Below are 14,819 nucleotides of genomic sequence, written 5' to 3' on the forward strand. Positions count from 1 at the left end.
GCATAGCCTCATGTATCTCCACCATATCGTCCCGCATACCCTGCTGCACTTCCAGAGGCACAGCATCAGCCACCGACTGAGCAAGTACCTGGTCCCCTGCAGTCCTCCGACAGCCGGTCCCCTGGGCACTCTCTGTCTCTGCCCGCACCTCAAGCGAGTGTGAAAGTGCCCTCACCGCCGTGCCCCGGGACACTAGCCGAAGATCTAATTCTCACCGAGGTGCTAATATCTGCGCTGGTGCCTGCCTGGCAGAGATGGTGTGACGCTGGTGAGTGGATTTGCTCGGGGGCTTCAGGGGTGAGAGGTGGGCCCTCTGCCTTCCCCTCCCGGCCCTGCTCCGGTGATGCTGAAAGGAAGAAAAAGGACATTTGATTAGTTACAGTGGAGACAATGTCAATTTGCATGCCGCTCCCCCGGGTCATTATGCGCTCATCCTTCCATAATCAATGGTCAACCCATGTTACTAACTTCAATCACTGAGCATTCAGCACTGCCCTGGCTGCTGGGACACACATGGTGACCTGAGTGCTCGCCAAACATACCTCCCCGTGGCACCTCAGCCTCACCGCCACTGGTGGACCTGGGATCATGGTGCCGCTCAAGATCCATGGCCTGCTGCTCGAAAGCCGTTAGGATGGCCAACTGAGCCTGGCCTCCGCCAGTCCGCATTGGTTCCGACGCATTGTGCGCAGTCTTTTCCTGAAAAGGAGAGAGGAGCATTGATTAGTCCAGCCTGCAGCTGGATTCCCATCGCATCCCTGCCAATCCAGCCAGAGTGGGACATTGCAGAACTCCAGTTCCTAGACACCCTACAGCTGCCACACACTCACCCAAATAAACCAGGGCTGACACCAACCCCCCCACCCCCCCATTGCCCAAATGCTGCCTGCTTCACATCTGGCACCACAAAGTGTCACTTTGCTAAGCAAGGAGGAACAAGCATGTGGAGCGCAAAGACCAGCAGATGGATTGGTGCCCCACCAACTGGTAGCTCCCCTCCTAGCATTTTAGCACCCTGACTTCAACATGCTTCCCAGTTCCAGCACTCTGCCTAGCCCCATTCTATACTCTGGGTGTCAGTGTCACACATGCTGCAGATACAGAACACATCCTACTCAACCCTCTCAGGGTGAACTGGGCCTGGGCAATCTCTGCTGGCACACCCAGCAAGGGGTCCATGCCGTGAGGGATTCAATGACATTGCTGTACTCAGAGTAGGCGGGGGGGTTGGGGGGGTGGGGGATGGCGTTGGGGGTAAAGGGTGACGGTTGCATTAAGTGACTTGAGGCAACATGGTACTCACCCTTTGCGAGTGCAGTAGATCATTGAACCTTTTGTGGCACTGGAGACATGTGCGCCGCACCACATCATGGAGGCTAACACTCTTGGCCACCTCCTCCCACGCGCGTTTGGTCAGGTGGGGGGGCCTCCGCCTCCCGTCCCTTGGTAGAAGGACCTCCCCCCATGCTGCCACCTCCTCCAGGAGGGCAGTTAGGCACTCGTCGGAAAAACGAGGGGCACACTGCCCTGATGGCCTACCCTCTGGCCTGGCCTGCCCCAATGGCCTACCCTCTGGCCTGGCCTGCCCCGAAGGCCTACCCTCTGGCCTGGCCTGCCCCGCTGGCCTACCCTCTGGCCTGGCCTGCCCCGCTGGCCTACCCTCTGGCCTGGCCTGCCCCTCTGGCCTACCCTCTGGCCTGGCCTGCCCCGCTGGCCTACCCTCTGACCTGGCCTGCCCCGAAGGCCTACCCTCTGGCCTGGCCTGCCCCGAAGGCCTACCCTCTGGCCTGGCCTGCCCCGCTGGCCTACCCTCTGACCTGGCCTACCCTCTGGCCTGGCCTTCCCCGCTGGCCTACCCTCCAGACTTGTGTCACCAACATTGCCCCTCTGCTGAGCCCTTCTCCCAGCCATTGTGAGCAGCCGTTCCAAGGCTGCCAGGCCTTCGTTTATTCAGGCTGTCAGGTCACCATCGGACCCGGCGGCCTGAGCGCGCCCGCCGCCAACCACCCACTCCCACTATGCATGGGAGTCATGAACTACGCTGGGTGGGCCTTAATTGGCTCGCCTGGGTAAAATGGTGGCGCAGACCAGATCGCAGGCGGAGATTGGGTCCACGCCCACCTGTGCCCATTCCCCCGCGGCTTGCCTGATATGGGGAAAATTCTCCCCCAAGTCTGGATGTATCAGCAAAGCACCATTGCACTTCAGAGTTGTAAGTTTATCACATTGTATAATTGTATGTTTAAACACACAACAGTTTACTTTTGATGTAATGTAAATAGCTCTGGTTATTTAAGGGTACAACTTTGAGTTAGGAAAATGGGGGGTGCTGTGGTATACCTTTAAGGGTTTTCTCTAAAAGTGCTGTGCGTCAGTGCATCACCAGACAGGTTGTGATGCATATACTCATGTAATCATCCGGCAGATGATAAGAGCAGTCCTTGAGAGCTGATGTATTAACTAACCTCCAGATATTGTTGTATATAGTTTTATTTCTTCAAATAAAATAAACCGCCAAACTGAGTTAGCAAGCCTCTTCATGTGGTTCGTGTGTTTGTGTGAGGTGGAAAACGCAGCAGTATTTATGATCTGAAATTGTTGAACTCAAAATTGAACCCAGGCGGCTATAAAATGCCTAATTAATAGATGACTTTTATTGAAACAATGTAGGAGGCTGAGGACAGAGAGGGATAACAGGCAACCGAAAACTCAGGGCCTCACTTGCGGTCTGAGTGGGTGTCTGCTGCAAAGCAATCACCCAATCTGTGGTTGGTCATGCCAATTTAAAGGAACACACATTGTGAGCAGCAAATATAGCATACTAAATTGAAAGAAGTGCAAATAAATTGCTGTTTCAACTGGAAGTAGGGGCCCTGGATGGTGGGATTGGAAGAGGTAAAAGGACAGTTATTGCATCTCCTCCATTTGCATGGAAAGGTGGGTGGTGTTGGGGGTGATTGAGGAGTGGATCACAGTGTCACAGTGGGAACGGTCCCTTCTGAGTGATGAAATGGGACAGGAGGGGAAAATGTGCTGGTGGAATCAAGCTGGGGGTGTGGAAATGGGGAAGATGATATTACGATTGTGGAGACTGGAAGGTGTGGATAAGGGGAACTCTTTTGTGGTTCTGGGAGGGAGAGGAAGGTCTGAGAGCAGAAGTGCAGGAAATGGGACAGATGCAGTCAAGAACCCTATCAATCAAGTCAGAGGGGTAGTCTTAGTTGGGGATGAAGGAGGACACAGCAGGAATATCCCCTCCCTTTCCCTGCCTCAGTACTTGCTGAAAATCTATGGCATCTCCTATGTTTTACATAGCTGATGAAAGGCAATTGGCTTGAATGCTGTTTCTCTGTCCACAAATGTTATCAAAACTGCCATGTATTTCAAACATTTTCTGTTTTTATGGCAAGAAGAGACTTTCTGGGCTACTGGGATGGATCTCGGAGAAAGAAAAGAACAGAACGTGCATTTAGTTGGCCATTAATGATCTCAGGATGCCCAAAGTGTTTTACATTCAATTAAATACTTTTGAAATGTGGTGTCTGTTGTAATACAGGAAATGTGGCAGCCAATTTGTGCACAGCAAACTCCCACAAACAGCAACGTGATAATGAATAAATAGTCTGTTTTTAATTAATGTTGGTTGAGGGATGAATATTGCCCAGGGTACTGGGGAGAACTTCCCTGCTCTTCTTTGAATAGTGCCATGGGATTTTTTTGTATGTCCCTTGGAGGGAAGTCTGGGCTGAAATTTAACTTCTCACCTGATGAACCGTACCTCCAACCGTGTAGCATTTATTCAGTACTGGACGGAAGTGTCAGCTAAGTTTACATGCTCAAGTCGTGACCCAAACTGCAGTTACAACACTGTAAACTTGTTTAGTTAACTGGCTGTATTGAATAATAAATACTGGCTTAGAAATTGGACCAGCCACAGAAAGGGGGCAAAAAGCACCATTTTCAAAGGGCTACCTCCCACATACCTGAAATACACCCAGCCCAATATGGGGCCAAGCGATATTCAGGCATTCTTAGCCACCACCTAAGATGGCTGCTTCCACAATGAGGGGCCTAACTTCTTTCAGGACCCAATGCAAAAATTGGTTAGCAGAGCAGACAAGCACCGTGCAGTTTTTAGTGCTTTAGTGTTCCAACCAACAGTCCTTAAAGTGACCACTGGAGGTGACCAACAAAAAAGTGAGTTCCTCACATTTCCACGGCCCTATTATGATTTGCAGCCAGCTTGCACTCGATTGTTTTTCTCCTCTGCCTCCTGCATGCTGCGGCAGCAGATCACTGCCAGTGAGGCTGCTGGCCCGAATTCGAGAATCACAATAAAGCAGTTTGCTGGAATTATCTTGACGAGGCCCAAGGCTCAATTTTGACCAAGCTTTGGATCATCAGCTTCTGGCGTGTTCTGGGAATGTGCTCACCATTCTGTGCGCAAATATAAACCAAAGCTAATGTCTAGGCTAGCGTTTGTCCTTGAGTTTGTCCTAGGAATATGAAAAGATTGTTTCACCCAGGCTTAAACTGGTTCTCTTTGTATCAATGTATCGTTTTCCCATTTTGCTGAGCATAAGTATAGATTAAAAGAAGTATTCTTTATATGAAACATATGGAAGAAAGAAATTGAAGGGGTAGCATCAAACAAAGTTGCAATTAAATTATCCTGAAAATGTACCATTTTGTCAGCTGTTTGTGCGTTCTTTACCTGACATATCTCCACAATCTGATGTAATAATCTAGCAGTAGATTCCACAAAACGCCTCTTATGATTTGCACTACAATTATAAACCAAATTTATAATTTTCTAATTTCCAAAAAAACAGTGATATTTATCTGTTGCTTTCGAATGAAGCATCATCATTGGATATATAAGCAAATGGTGTTAACTTTTATAAATTGCCTTTGTGAATTTATGGAAAAATATACTGAGAAGAAGAGAGGCTTGTTAAAAATGTACCAATTAACCTGCACAGTGATAAACTGAAGAAACATAAAATGTGAATGGGTTCACTACCTCTAAATTGTAAACAGACAGGGATTATCAGTATTTATAAGGAAAATAAATTGGTCTTATAAGGATAGACATTCCTCCACTGTCTTGCCTCACGTTCTCACCCGAACACTTTAATCCTACCAACAGAAGGTCTCCTCTGGATCAGGGGTGCAATAGTTCATCCCAGAACACTGCAGATGTGAGGATCCACAAGTGTGCCAACAACAGACTGAAGACAATTTAATTTGAACCCTCTGCCAATCACACCCACCACCCCCCCCCCGCAAACCCCCTGGATCAGAAAGCCCTGGTGGCAGTAGGAAGATACCTGCCAACCCCTGAGGTCAATTTTCCTCCAGAATGTTTAAGCATACAGTCTATCCACCTGAGTTTCCACAGTTCCATGCAAATGACCAAGGGTAAGTAAACAAAGTTTGTGTTGTCTCTTCACAGGAACTACACTTGTTAGGTCTGATACAATGAGATCTTCCCTGTTTAATGACTCAGCAGATCTGAAAACTGTCCTAAAGCATCCTGCATAAAATAACTTGCATGCAGCAATTATTGTGAGCCAAGTCCCACAAACATCAATGGATGAATAATCAGATAATCTGTTTTAGTGTTTGTTTAGGTATTTGTTAAGGGAGGAATGTTGGTCAGACCACAAAGAGAACTCCCCTCGAATCTTCAAATGTCTTTGTATCTTTAGCATTCAGCTGACAGATTGGATCTTAGTTTAAAGTCTGGACTGATGCTTTGGAGCAAGGGATGATGCTTACAATGTAAAGTACTGCACTTATTCCCTTTAGACTTTGCTTCCTTGCGCTATTTGATGGGTTCGAATGAATTGCTGTTTCACAGTGTTTAGTCTGCATATGTTATGCATGGAGATTGGTAAGGCCACATGATAGCATGGGTGGTGAGGCAGTGTTAGTATGCAAAATACCTTCAGGACCCCATGATTTATAATACCGCTTGCCAACTTGGAGTTGGAATTCTGACTGAAAACAAAGGACAACTCCTTTGCACTGTAAAGAGCAGCTCACAGGTTAGTAAAGAAGTATCATAATTGAATGGTTCTGACAAGCACGTAGATACTGATTACCCTCAGCAAAATCTTCCTTATTTTAAACAAATTATAATCTTAATGGCGGCTAGGAGAATAATATATAACAAAAACCATATAGGCAAATACTTTACATTGTAAAGTACTTGAATTTATCCTGAAGAAATGAGTGTAAAATAAAGCAGTATTAGCCCAGTTCCAAGTGAATGTATTTGGTATAAACAGGAAGATTTCACTTAGGACTTGTTAGTCTGTTTACTCTTATTTTTCTAGACTTCAAAGCTTACCTCCTTTAAGCCCCATATTATTTAATTGCTGTTTACATTAATGCTAAAAACACAGCTTGACATGATTTTCAGAGCAACTTAATTACTTTGCATTTCCCTGTTTTCCTTTTTTCAAGCTTTTTAATTTTGTACTTAATCAAATTATTTTTTCTTTTCTTCAACACTAATGTTTAACTTTGCATGCCATATATATTAATTCTTAGTTCCTTTTGTAATTATTTATTTCTAGGTCATGAAATTATTTTTTATTTCTTTAATGTATACAGGATAATTTTAACATGGACTTTTTTTTATTCATTCACAGGATCTGGGCCAGCATTTATTGCCCATCCCTAGTTGCCCTTGAGAAGATGCTGTTGAGCTGCCTCCTTGAACCGCTGTTTGGAGTCTTTCGGCTTATCTTGAGAAGAAAAAGATGTATTGAGCTGTTAAATTCTGTGATCAATACTGGCCTTCTCTTTTAGCCTAGTTTTATGTTTTTGGTTATCAGGTTCGCTTTGTCCAGTGAATGCTAGCTGCGCCCTTGATATTAATTAGTTGGCACTTGAAACAATATAGGCAGAGAGACCGATTAACTGAACAAACACTGGTGGTTTATTTGAACTAAGAACAGAGCACTAACACAATGGCCTGAATTTTCCCATCAGCGATTTGGGGGCGGGGCCCACTCGCCGACGGGAAAAAGACGTGGAATGACGCCGGGAGGAACCCCCAACGTCATCCCGGTCCCTTTAAATTTTTAGGAAGGTGGGCGGACAGCGAAATCAGCTGTCCACCCACTGACCTGTCAATGGCCAATTGAGGACATTGACAGGGTAATTAAAGTAATTAAAGGCCCTGCCCATCCAACCTTAAGGCTGGCGGGCAGACCAGGAGCCGCAGCGGGCTTCTGATAATACATGAAACCTCATTCTCTGGCGGGATGGGGTTTCGTGTCCGTTTTTAAAAACTTCAATACATTTTATGTGATATTTATTAACATGTCCCATCTCGTGTGACATTGTCACATGAGGGGGACATGTTAATAATTGTTTTATTTTTCTATTTTTAAAGTTTTCTGGACTGTCAGTAATCCCCCTGAAGTGCGCTCTTTCGTGCGCATGCGTGAAAGAGCGCACTTTGACAGATGGGGAATCCTTCCCCCCTGCACAGGAAGCACATAGTGTTTCCTGTTGGGCAGGCCGCTGGGCGGGTCTTAATTGGCCCGCCCATTCAAAATGGCGGCAGGCCCCGTTTCGGCGGCGGGGGTCGGCTGTCCGCCCGCCGCCGAGATTGTGGGACCCGCTCGCCCACCAAGGACAAAATTCTGCCCAATGTGTACTTCAATCACCTCCAGCTCTAGACATACTGTTACCCAAGAAGCCCGTGCTGCGTAGCGATTGGTCGATCCAGTCACCTGGTCAGTTGACTACACTCTCTTAAAGGTACATAGCTCTCCACTTTACCACATCCCTTCCCCATTACTTGAAAGTACAATTGACAAGCATCGCAACATCCCAATTATTTACACAAGTAACTATTTACAAGTCAAGCCTCTCAGGAGGTTTCCTCGGACGTGTCAAGCATCGTAGCTCAACAGCCTCGGCTGGTTTTTCTGAGACCCCCTTCTCAGGGGTCAACTGTCTACCAGACTCTTCGGTAAGTGGGCAAGATTGTGCCTTCAATCCTCTCGGGTCCAAAAAGCCCCACTGCTGCTTCCAAATTATGTGTTATTTCTTCCACATGCGGTGCAGACTCAAACGCAAATGATGACAGCATTCCTTCTTGTGGGGCTGCCTCTCTTCTCCGAAGGTCATCCACTCGTCATCTAATTATTCGGCCGTCTATTGACTATTTTAGGAGAGAGGTCCTGTCATGGCACTCACTTCACCTAATAGCCAATTGGGCCCATCTCCAAAGATCTTCACGAGAACTGTGTCTTCCACTGTGAAATTTCTTTCATGATTATGGCCATCATGTCTAGCCTTCTGGGCCTCTTGGCTTCTCTCCACCCTCCTCCCTGAATTTGGCCTGATAAGAGTTAGACCAGTGCAGAGATGTCTCTTCGTTAGTAATTCAGCTTGGGCAATACCAGTGGTCGGGTGTGGCATTGTCCGGTATGTGAACAGGAACCGTGACAATCTGGTGCTGATGGAATCCCCGTCCAGATTTTTCATCCCGTATTTAAAAATTTGAACACCATGCTCAGCCAAACCATTAGAGGCGGGGTGGTAAGGTGAAGTTTTGATATGAGTTATTCTGTTGAGGGCTGTAAGCCTGTGGAACTCCCGGCTGGTAATTGCAGTCCTGTTGTCTAACACGAGCACCTCTAGTAACCCGTGCACTGCAGAACTCTGTTGCAAACAGTCAATGGTGGCAGCAGATGTGGGTGACCGGACTTCATAGACATCCATCCGCTTAGAGTGGCCGTCTATTAGTAAAAGAAACATTGTGCCCAAGAAGGGACCCACGTAGTTGACGTTGAGGGGCACCCATGGCTGCCCCGGCTATTCCCAGGGGTGCAATGGAGCTAAGGTGGGAGGGGGGGTAGGTTTTTTTACTTGCTGGCATTGAAGACAACTTTTGACCAGGGTTTTGATGTCTGTGTCCATTCCTGGCCACCATAAGTAGCTGCGCGATCATCTTCATCCTACTAATGCCAGGGTGAGTGCTATGTAATTTAGCCAGTAATGACCTTCACCCTCTCAGGGCGTGGAAAACCCTGCTCCGCAGAGCAACATGCCATCCTGGTAGGTGAGCTCAAATCTGTGATTGAAATAGGGCTTCATGTCATCAGACTTTGGCTCTCCTGACCATCCATTCAAGAGCTGCTCCCAGACGTGAGATAAAAGTGGATCTCGGCTTGTCCACCCATGGATTTGTTTGGCCTGGACAGGGGAGGAATCCAAAAAGTTTAGTAATAAGACAAGTTCCTGGGGAATTGGAACCTTCACGTTGTTGTCTGGCAGGGGGAGGCAGCTCAGTGCGATCTGGCTTCCTGATTGGTGAATAAAAGTGTACTCGTAAGCAGCCAATATCAGTGCCCACCTCTGGATGCGAGCAGATGTAATGGGGGGTATCAACTCATCCTCTCCAAATAATCCCAGCAGAGGCTTGTGGTCGGATATAATGTCAAAATGGCGACTGTGGAGGTATTGATGGAATCTCCGAACACCAAACACAACAGGCAAGCTCTCCTTCTCAATTTGAGAATGTCGTCGCTCTGCAGCACTGAACTCTGTTTCTCGTTCTGATTTGAAAAATCTTGGCCCGTTGCAATTTAATCTTTTTGAGCCAGTTGCGACCACTTAAACTGGGGCCAGTCCCAGCTAATACTATAAGGGGTAAATTTGCAGACTGATCCCCGTACTGCACTAGGACTTGACATATCCCTTTCATTCTTATTTCTTCAGCCATATATGTTTTTAATTTAGTTCCCAATTCTTCCAAACTTAAAGGATGGACTCCTTTATTCAAGTGTCTGAACGTATGTTCTCCTATGACTGACATTGATGCTCCAGTATCGACCTTCATCTTGATGGTTGTACATTGATTCTAATGACTACCTGGATTGGCTCAGTTCTACCCACTTTCGGGTTGTATAATGATTAGATGTCAGATTCTGCTTCCTCTGGTTTTTCAACGAGACAGATTTTGCGATTTCTACCTTTGTTTTAAAATGATGTCTCAGCCGATCTTGACAGTGCCGCACCATGTGACCATCGCAGTGGCAGAAAAAGCATTCGATATTTCTGAACTGTCGATCGCCTGCAGACTGCCTGATGGCATTTCTCTCGTTAATGTCATGGGTTTTCACTGTAGTACTGTTGTCCTTCAATGGTCTGTACATAGTGGGTGTTTCCCGCCTTTCTGCAGAGTCTGACGTTTTTGCGCCTTTTGTTACTGGTCCTTCCCGTCCTACAAGATGGACGGTGCCATTTTGTGTATCTTTCATTGCCTCCGACTCTCTGACAGCGCTCTCCATAGCTGTTGCCAATTCTAATGCTTTACTGAAGCCTAGATTAGTTTCAGATAGCAAACACTTTTGAATAACATCCTCTCCAATTCCGCATATGGTCTCTTAACATGCCGTTAATTGAAGTTCCGAACCTACAATATTCCGTTAATTCCTTTGAAGCAGTTACATAGTCAGTGATTGTCTCTCCTGGAAGCCTATTCCTGGAATTGAATTTAAAACGCTGCATAGCGACTGAGGGCTTTGGCTTCAGGTGGTTTTCTACAATGTTTACTAATTCGTCGAAGGCCTTTGTATCAGGGGTGTTGTGTGACGTGAGGCTGCGGATCAGCCCATATGTTTTGCTCCCACATGTGGACAAAGGAATCACCCTCTTCTTGTCCTCCCCTGTGATGTCATTAGGGGTAAAGAAGAACACTCGGCGTACAAGGTAATGAGACCAGTCATTGGAAATGGGGTTAAATGGTTCAAGATGCCCAAACTGCGGAATACTCGATGACTAAGGAGACTGCACTTTAAAATAGCTTCAATGTAGTGGCAAAGTAATGTAGCTGGCTTACCCCGGCTTTCTTGATTGTTGACAAGAGATCTGATTTATCCTCATCGCCAGTTTTACGTTTTTGGTTATCAGGTTCACTTTGTCTGGCGTACGCTAGCTGCATCCTTGATATTAATACATTAGTTGGTGCTTGAAACAATACAGGCAGAGAGACCGATTAACTGAACAAAGACTGGTGGTTTATTGGAATTAAGAATGGAGCACTAACACCATGTGTGCTTCTTCAATCACCTCCAGCTTTAAACTTACAGTTACCCAAGTAGCCTGTGCTGTGTAGCGATTGGACAATACAGTCACATGGTCCGTTAATTATATTCTCTTAAAGGTACATAGCACTCCACTTTACCACACCTAGAATTTACATTTGCTCTTTTGTAACCTAATTTTTACTGTTTCAGATCTTAACTCATTGGTTGTGAAGTGTTTTCCAACATCATGAGATTTAAACAGGTGTTTTATAAACCCAAGTTTTTTCCTTACACTCACTTAACTTAGTGTTGCAAAAATCTAGGGCTGAATAATGTGGGGTGGGGAGGACAGACAGCATGCACCCACCTTACCCCGGAAACCACGTCGGTGTGGAGATGACACGCTCCACGCTAACCCACCCCACAGCACTTTATGGCTGCGGGGTAGACTAATGGTGGCAAAATGAGACTTCCTGCTCTTCAGCAGGGTCCCACCCTCTGGAGCTGCTGGGCAACTGGATTGGCCAGCAGCTCCATCATTCCCGGCAGTACCACGTAGGCATCAGTGGGCACTGCCGGTAATGCTGGAGAAGAAAGGACAACAAGGCCTTGGATCCCCGGAGGAGGTAAATGTGGGGTCTTGGGCTGGGAGGCTTTGGGTAGGTTAGGGAGAGAGGCAGAAGTGGGGGAGGGTTGGGTTTAAGGGAGGGAGCAGGTAGGAAGGGAGGGGGTTTCAACTTAAGCGGGGGGCCTGCCGCACGATTGGCAAAAGATAGCCCCCAAAGAGTGCCCCTCCTCCTTCCCACTCTTTAATCACTTCGGGTAAAAAAAACAGCCTCCTGCTCCCACCATGCTGCCACACCAAACATTTTAGCTCTTTTAAAGCCAACTGAATAAACCAAATTAACAAAATGAGGGATAAAGTAAACACAGCCCCTAAGTTTGGTTTGCTGTAAAACCAAAGACAAAGTTTAAAGAAAACTTACAAACATTAAATCAAAATGTGATTAAGGGGGTAGATAAAACATTCCAGACCCCACGGTGCCCACCGGGCATGGAAGGCCTCGACGGTACTGGCAGACACCGAGTGCTCCCTCTCCAGGGGCACTCGGCCGCGAACGTAGCCACGGAAGAGGGACAGACAGTCGGGTGGGATGACCCCCTCGATCTCCCACTGCCTGGACCTGTTAATGGCCAACTTGGCCAGGCCCAGGAGCAGGTTCACGAGGAGGTTCTCCTCCCTCCCGGCCTCCCCTCCGCACCGGGTGCCCATAGATCAGGAGCGTGGGACTGAAATGCAAACAAAACAGTAATAAAAGGTTTTTTAAATAACTGAAAAGGGAGCGCAGCCTACAACAATTAATGTAGACATGGCCCACGGACTCCACAAGACCACAAAAAGGGCAGGTATCTAGGGAGTCCGTGAACCGACACATCCTACGATTGTGTGGGACTGCTGCATGCAACACCCTCCACCCCAGATCCGCGATGGAAAGCGGGAGGACACCTCCATAGAGGGCCTCCCAACAGGGACCTCCGCCACCGGACGGCAACAAGGCACGCCAGGGCATGTCCAGGCAGCGGGCGAGGGCAAGGAAGTGAAAGGTGACCAAATGTTTTATTTTTTATTTTTATTTTTTTATTTAAAAAAAATTTTTTTTTTGAGTCAGTATTTATTTGGCACCAAACGTTTTATTTTATTTTATTTTTTTCTTCACTATTTTGCATGTCATCCTTGCGCAGGGGCCATGCTAATCTTCTCTGTATCGTTCCAATTTTAGTAAATGTGCTGCCGAAGCGAGCACAACCAAACGTTTTATTTTTTTTTTGAACGCTTCACGAATTTGCGTGTCACCTTGCGCAGGGGCCATGCTAACCTTCTCTGTATCGTTCCAATAACAAGCCTAATTGACCCTTAATTGTTCATTTAAACATGGCAGGAGGCTGCCGATTTCAGCACCTGCCCACCTCCCCACCTCCCCATATGATGGAGGTGAACTCATGGGTAGGGGGGAAGGTGGTTGGATGGGCTCACACTACATTTTATGGTCTCCCCCTATGAGAAACACGCCCGCCAGGGACACATAAAATTCAGCCCCTCGTTCATAATTCTTAAATCTTAGAATATAACCTTTAGCTTCAAGAATTAAAGTTTTAACTGTAAGTAAATGGGCGCTTCTGGTTGGGAAACGGATAAACACAAATCTGATGTCAATGCAACTCAAACGAGCCTGGGCTTATTATTTAAAAGGCAGCCTGTGCTTAATCAATAAGTTCAGAGCTGACACTGGAAACACTTGAACAATGAAGGACCTATCTTTAACCTGTGGTAGAGCCAGAAGGTCTTCGTTCACTTCAAGAAACAATTTAAATATGCCATATAGTTCCCAGGTGAAAAGAAGTTGGGAGACTGTGGGTCAACAAGTGATTTCCTTGATAGGAATAGAAATTCTGGAGAAAGGGTTGTAAACTCCATTAGCAAAATGAATTATTCACATGGGTTACAAAATCACGAGTTAAAATAACTAGTTTACATTTCCATTTGAGAATATCCCCAAACATGCCACATTGTCTGGGGAGATGGGCTGTGTGGGTTAGAAAGTTGCTTTGTTTAATTTACCCATGTGTTGCTCACAGAAAGGAGTTGCAGATTTGATTTGGGTAGTCTGTACCTCACTATATTGAGAGATTCAATGGGAGATGATTGTTAGTCAGGCCAGCTCTTTAAGCAGACAAAATACTAACTGTATTCTTCACCATGCAGAATGCAAGTGGGATTTATGCTTAATTTAGATTTCATGAGGAGAATAACAGCTGAAAAATTTGCCTAGCTTGTAGCTAGAGAAATAAATCTACAGTAGTCCTCATAGAGCCTTGTGGCAGAAAGCAGTCACTCAGCTTGGAACAGGCCGAGAGAAAGCACCTGCCAGAAGTTGGGATCGGCTGTGGGACCAGCAGCTGTTTGGAAGCCTTTTAGAGCATTGAGGTCCATTAAGAGCCAGGGGTATTCCCGATGTTTAAATCAATAAGCAAGAAGGCAGTGAAGCCCGTGCTTGAATTGAAGGGTCTATAGCTGTGAGGTCTTTGAAGGAAAATTGGAGGATCTCTTAGCCAAGAGCTAATGGAAGGATCACCATGATATTTCATACCTCGGAGAATAGCTGGAATGCTGATGAGAATTAAAGTCAATTCCAGAGGGCTGTGGCATACTTTTGGGTTGGTCTCATAAAAACTAAATAAACTTCAAGATTTCATAAGATAAGGTAACACTTGGAAGGAAGTAAAAAGTAAAACTGAGTTCATAATATACGTAGTTATAAACTATAACGTTGTTAGTGGTGCTTGCTTTGTTTAATTTCTCTTTTTATAGAGAATAAAGTTGGTTTTTGTTTAAAAACATGATAGCTTGTGGTGAAGTTCTGTTGGTTAATTACTTGGGGCTGAAATTTACACTGATCCGATCTGTCATGAAATCATGTGAGATGACGTTGGGTAAGCGTCCAGACATCATCCCGCACTTGCACGGTATTTCGGTCGGCGCGTGTCGGAGCCGCATTCGCCATCAGTTAAAAGGCCACTTAAGGCCATTAACAAAGCAATTGACCAAGATTTCACATTGCCCGTGCGATTTCGCACTGGTGACACGGGCAAAATGGGCAGGCGGGCAGCCGACATTTTGCAAAACCTCATCCAAGGGTAGGATAAAAAGTGTCAGCGGCATTGCCAGTGTGAGTAGTGAGGAGTTTTGGAGATAGTTTGCTG

General features: G+C 46.2%; 2 non-coding genes across 2 annotated transcripts; both read right to left on the minus strand.

The window, feature by feature from the left end:
• Window positions 1-12,755: 12,755 nt before the first annotated feature.
• Window positions 12,756-12,862, minus strand: LOC144687000 (U6 spliceosomal RNA). Its single transcript, XR_013578038.1, has one exon. It is a non-coding gene; the product is annotated as a U6 spliceosomal RNA (small nuclear RNA).
• Window positions 12,863-12,877: 15 nt separating this feature from the next.
• On the minus strand, window positions 12,878-12,983 carry LOC144687009 (U6 spliceosomal RNA). The gene has a single exon (XR_013578045.1). It is a non-coding gene; the product is annotated as a U6 spliceosomal RNA (small nuclear RNA).
• Window positions 12,984-14,819: the final 1,836 nt, after the last annotated feature.

Source organism: Cetorhinus maximus, chromosome 11, assembly GCF_964194155.1.
Source record: "Cetorhinus maximus chromosome 11, sCetMax3.hap1.1, whole genome shotgun sequence".
Classification (NCBI taxonomy): Eukaryota; Metazoa; Chordata; class Chondrichthyes; order Lamniformes; family Cetorhinidae; genus Cetorhinus; species Cetorhinus maximus.